Raw genomic sequence first — 6,000 nt, 5'->3', positions numbered from 1 at the left:
AATAGTTACTTTCTCCCTCTCTTCTCCTCTCCTCTACCTTACTATAACCAAGACAGTTGGAAACATTCTTCTGTTTCCCAACCCCACTCTCATCCCCTCAAGTGATGGGGCTGGTGGAAACTGTTGACACCAGAGGGTATGGGAATAATTCAGCTAGGAATTTTTATCATTTTTAGGTCTCTATGAGGAACAATATTTAACTTGTACTATGAAAGTCTATCAACCCACTTTCAGGTATTTGATGTTAAATGACACCTTAGGGATGAAGACAATGGTGAAGTTAAATTTAGACCTTTTCAACATCTACAAACACCGAGGTTTTCCCATTTGCTCCGAAGAAAACATACAAGTATATTCAAGTAATGAGTTAGCAGAGTTGCTAGGCACAATGGTGAATGAAAGAGAAAGAACGCCTGCCCGTGAGATATTGAGAGGAGATCAAAGGGTCAGACATCAGACAAAACTTCAGATGTAACCACCCACAAATTTGGAAGCCACATTTCCTTCCACCAAGAAATCTTTTTTTTTTTTTTTTTTTTTGAGAGTGAGAGAGTGTGAGCAAGGGATGGGCAGAGAAAAGACGGGGGACAGAGGATCCAAAGCAGGCTCTGCACTGAGAGCGGCGAGCCCCATGTGGGGCTGGAACCCATGAACTGCGAGATCCTGATCTGGGCGGAAGTCGGACACTTAGCCGACTGAGACACCCAGGCGCCGTTCACGTTCGCCAAGAAACTTTGAGCGAGGGAGTTCATCTAATGTGATTCTGAACGGGTTGTAAAGACAACGTGAGGTTAAGGTTTAAGGATAGGAACCTTCACGTTGACTTTCAGTTTTATTCTATCTTCATGGAATCACGCAGCCTGTCTTGGAAGTCAGAGTTCGGTGGGTAACACCATGACTAGCACCACCCTTCTCAGGTGTTTACTGCCATTATCATCTCATCTCAACCCCTGAATAATCACTCAAATAAGTTTTTTTTTAATGTCTATTTATTTTTGAGACAGAGAGAGACAGAGCATGACTGGGGGAGGGGCAGAGAGAGAGAGGGAGACACAGAATCGGAAACAGTCTCCAGGCTCTGAGCTGTCAGCACAGAGCCGGATGTGGGGCTCGAAGTCACGGACCGTGAGATCACGACCTGAACCGAAGTCGGACGCCTAACTGACTGAGCCACCCAAGCGCCCCATCGCTCAAATAAGTTTAACGGATATTCTGTGTGTGTCAGTTGTAGCAGGTCATTCGACCACCGAGCACGTTGAGGAGGACACTCTCGGGCAACCCTGGAACCTCAGACCACTATGGGACGTTTAAACCCATTATTTAATGAATTGACATCCACACAATTTGTGCAATCAAGTCCATAAAGACAAGGAGCAAAGAATTTGCTGTGTGAGTAGCCGTAACATCAAGGCCAGCCCCGTTCTCTCTGCCTACACTAGAACACGCTAATATCTAATACTTGAAAGTAACGAAGACTTACGTGTATTGAGCTCTTAATATGTACAAAGAAATGCCAGAAGTGCCTCATGCACATGAACTTATTCATCATCACTTTAAGATGAAGTCCACAGTTCTGTCCACTCCTTTTAGAATAGCACAGGTAGGGGCGCCTGGGTGGCTCAGGAGGTTAAGCCTCCGACTCTTGATCTCGGCTCAAGTCACGAGCCTGTTTGGGATTCTCTCTCTCCCCCTCTCTGCCCCTCCCTCTCTCATGCTCTTTCTCTCTCTCAAAATAAATAAGCAAACATTCTTAAGAAAATTTAAAACATTAAAAAAAGAGACTCATGCCCTACTGACTGAGCCAGCCAGGTGCCCCTTGAGTACCTCTTTCTACATTTATTGGCCACTTGGTACCTTCTTTTATGAAATATCCATTCAAAAGCGTCACCTATTCTAAGTTTATTTATTTTGAGCCTTTGAGAGAGGGAGAGAGGGAATCCTAAGCAGGGTCCCACTGTCAGCACAAGCCCATCTCGGGGCTCCATTTCACGAATGGTGAGATCATGGCCTGAGCTGAAATCAAGAGTCAGACGCTTAACCGACTGAGCCACACAGGCGCCCCTCGCTTATTTTTAAACTGGTTTATCTATCTTCTTATTGACCAGCAGCAGCTCTTTATATGTTTTTGGTGTTACTACTCCAGCCAAAGGCCATCAGGAACACACCTATAATTGAGCGAGTTGGGTCTGTTACTCCTTGGAGCAAGGGAAAACACAAACCGTGCAGAGCCACGGGGCATCTCAGTAAGATGTTAGAAGAAACTTACCGAACTTGGCTCGTGTTAGGTAATTTGGGTGACAGTTTTAAAAAGTGAGGCTTTGTTCTGGATTGGATGTTGTCAGGAAGTGGGGGAAATTCTATGACTGTCTTTTTGAGAGAGGGAGAGAGAGAGAGACAATCTTAAGCAGGCTCCACACTCATTGTGAAACCTGATATGGGGGCTCGATCTCACAACCGTGAGAACATGACCTGAGCTTAAATCAAGAGTTAGACACTTAACCAACTGAGCCACCCAGGCCCCCTGGAGATATCTTCTTGTATTGTCTTCTAAGACCTGCTTGATTTTTATTAGAATTGCATTTAATCTAGAAATAAATTTGGGAAGAATATGTATTGTAACAATTTTGAGTCTTTCAATTCATTACCATCTTATATCTTTCCATTTATTTTGTTATTTAAATTAGTTCAGTAATATTTCATACGTTTCAGTGTCAAGGTATTGAAAATATTTTATAGATTTATTCCTCGGTATTTGATAATGTATAATACTATCATAAATGGTATTTTTTAAGATTTTATTTTTTTAAGGAATCTCTACACCCGTGAATCACGAGATCATGACCCGAGCCAAAGTCTGATGCCTAACTAACTGAGCCACCCAGCCGCCCCTCTTATTAATTAAAAAATTTTTTTTATTTATTTTTAAAATTTTTATTTATTTTGAGAAGGGGGAGGGGTCGAGAGAGAGGGAGAGAGATAATCCAAAGCAGGCTCCACGCTCAGTGAGGAGACCAATGCGGGGCTCAATCCCATGAACTGTGAGATCATAACCTGAGCCGAAATCAAGAGTTGGACCCTCAACCGACTGAGCCACCCGGGTGCCCCTCATATACACATTTCTTTTTTAAAAATGCTGCAGTCAACGTTCTTATTGGAACTGCTTGTTGGTAGGGCATGCATGTCATAAACCTTACGAGGTATTGCCACATTCATCTCAAATTTTGTTCTCCACTGTCAACCAGCATTTTGTGAGAACTCTCATTTTCCCACATCCTTCAACATTTGATATTGTCAGTATGTTTACTTTTACCAATCTAGTAGTTTTGAAATGGGAGGCTGTTTTTGTTCTGCTTAAAATCTGTGTGGGAGCTTCCTGATACGTGAGCATACGGCAATTTGGGGAGAATGGTGTGCTCTGAGAGGGCCTGGAAGCTCTGTGCCCCTTCCCACACACCTTGCCCTCCGCGTCTCTTCGCACTGGCTGTTCCTGAGTTCTCTCCTTTCTTAATAAAGCAGTGATGTGCACAGAAAAGGCCAGGTGAGGACACAGCAAGAAGGTGGCCTATAGAAGCCAGGGAGAGAGACGTCAGGAGATACAGAATCTGCCCACACTGGGATCTGGGACTTCCAACCTCCAGAGCTGAGAGAAATAAGTGCCTGTTAATTAAGTTAAAAACACCCACACATACACACTCCCAACTCTGATTGCCAGTGTGATTGTGCATCTCTTCAAATGTCCCTCACTTGGCATTGATTGTTCATGTATCTTTTGGATATCTTCCATTTGTCCTTGTGTAATTACTCTCCTCCACCGTACTCTGTGCCCAGGACGCTGACCCTTTTGGACAGCATGAACGACTCACTTGCCCTCTGGCTTCTGCTTGAGTTTGCTGAGTTGCCGAATTGTTGAGATTGTTGAGTTCTGATTGAGTTTGGCCAATGAGAGACCTCCATCTCTACCAGACCGAGTGGTGACTGTGGCTGAGTTCCTCTACCAAAGACAACAAATGCCCTCCAGGGGCTTTCTTGTTTTATTTGTTTGAAGTTTTATTTTATTTATTTTGAGAGAGAGAGAGAAACAGAGAGCAAGTGTGAGCAGGGGAGGGGCAGAGAGAGAGAGGGAGGGATAATCCCAGGCAGGCTCTACACTGACAGAGACTGAGACTCTAGCCCAAAGACCATGAGCCCATGACCTGAGCCTAGATCAAGAGTTGGACGCTTAACCAACTGAGCCGCCCAGGCACCCCACCACAAAGACCTTTCTCGTTGCCCTACAATAACGGTGTATAAGAAATTCCTCAAAACTTAAAGGTGGGCTTGGCTCTACGATGCCAATTGCATCTCGGTTTGCTTCGGTGTGAAGCAAATGTATCCAGAAGCAAATGTATCCCTGTAGTCCAGACCAAAGGATCAGTGAGTACTTGGGGCAAACTCTTCTCACGGCAATCACGGGAATGAAGGACCAACAAAACCTCACAAGCATATTGACGTTCTCTATTCACATCATGTCTGCTCACACTGCCTTGATAAAAACAAGTGTATGACAAAGCCTAGATTCAGAGAGACAGCTAGGTACACTCCACGCCGAGAGTGGTGGGGGTGGGAGTGAATATTTGCAGAACAATTATCCAATCTATCACAACTTCCTCTGACCGTACGCACACTTTTTTCATAATCCCTTCATTTAATTCTCCTCTATTACCCCATTTGTGTGCGCCGTGGGTTTCTTGTTAGAACCCTGATTAAGCCTGTATCATCCTCACAAGTTTCCATAGATTTTCCACTTTTCAGGGACATACGATACCCCCTCTCATTTTAGTGCAGCCTCCCCCCCCCTTTTATGCTTTCCTTTTTTGTGCGGGTCCTCTTCCCTGAAGGCCCTACCCCATCTCTGGCACCAACCCTTTCCCACCTCTTGTGACTAATGCTAACTTAGTGTGCATATTTCTATAGTTTTCTTCATACCTACCCAATCGTGTGTGTGTGTGTGTGTGTGTGTGTGTGCATTCATATGTAAGCTTTTTTTGAGTTAATATCTATTTAACAACCAAAACATGATGCATTTTTCTACATATTGTTTCTTATGTGAAGCCTTACAAAATCTCCCCAAATTGGCTGCCATAGACCTTTCTTATTCCTTTAAAATGCTGAATTATGGGGGTACCTGGCTGGTTCAGTAGGTAGAGCATGCGACTCTTGATTTGGGGGAGTTTGAGCCCCACGTTCGGCAGAGAGATTACTTAAAAAAAAAAAACTAGGGGCACCCGGGTGGCTCAGTCAGTTAAGTGTCCGACTCTTGATATCAGCTCAGGTCACGATCTCACGGTGCGTGGGACTGAGCCCCGCATAGGGCTCTGCGCTGACAGGGTGGAGCCTGATTGGGGTTCTCTTTCTCCCCCTCTCTCTCTGCCCCTCCCTGGCTCTCTTTCTCTCTCAAAATAAACATTAAAAAGCTAAAATGCTGAACTATGTTCCATCCATGCTGACTCCATTCCACTATTGATGAGTGAAGTTCCTGGCTTAAGTGCCGCCCAGATCCCACATTTAGGCCTGAGATAGTCCTTCCCCCAGCTGCTGGGAGCCTAGGCTTCTGAGAGCCACAGCTGAATCACTCCCCAGTAACTGCTATGGGTTGAAGGGAGTTGCCTGGCCCAGGGGTACCTATTGCCTTCAGGTAAGACCATATCTAATGACTACTCAGCATGGAGGTACCAAGGCCTGGCCTCAGCTCCTCAATCCATAACTTTTCTGAATGGCTATTCCAGCTTGAGAGGTCACTGTAGAATCAACTGAGGCCTCAGTCGCCACTGCCATGTTTCTTTAAAACCTCCCTCTGCTGAATCCTTCTCTTCCTCCCTTACAGGTGTTACGACATCTGTTTCTGAGGGAACTTAAAGTGTATTTGGGGCTAGAACGGGTCCTAAGAGCAGATTACGAGATAGGATTTCGGAGTGCGATTACCTACCAGCTGCTTAGATGTGAGGACTCCATCACCGGTGG

The sequence above is a fragment of the Felis catus genome, chromosome X (genome assembly GCF_018350175.1).
Source record: "Felis catus isolate Fca126 chromosome X, F.catus_Fca126_mat1.0, whole genome shotgun sequence".
NCBI lineage: Eukaryota > Metazoa > Chordata > Mammalia > Carnivora > Felidae > Felis > Felis catus.
Note: the sequence above shows the minus strand (reverse complement) of the source record.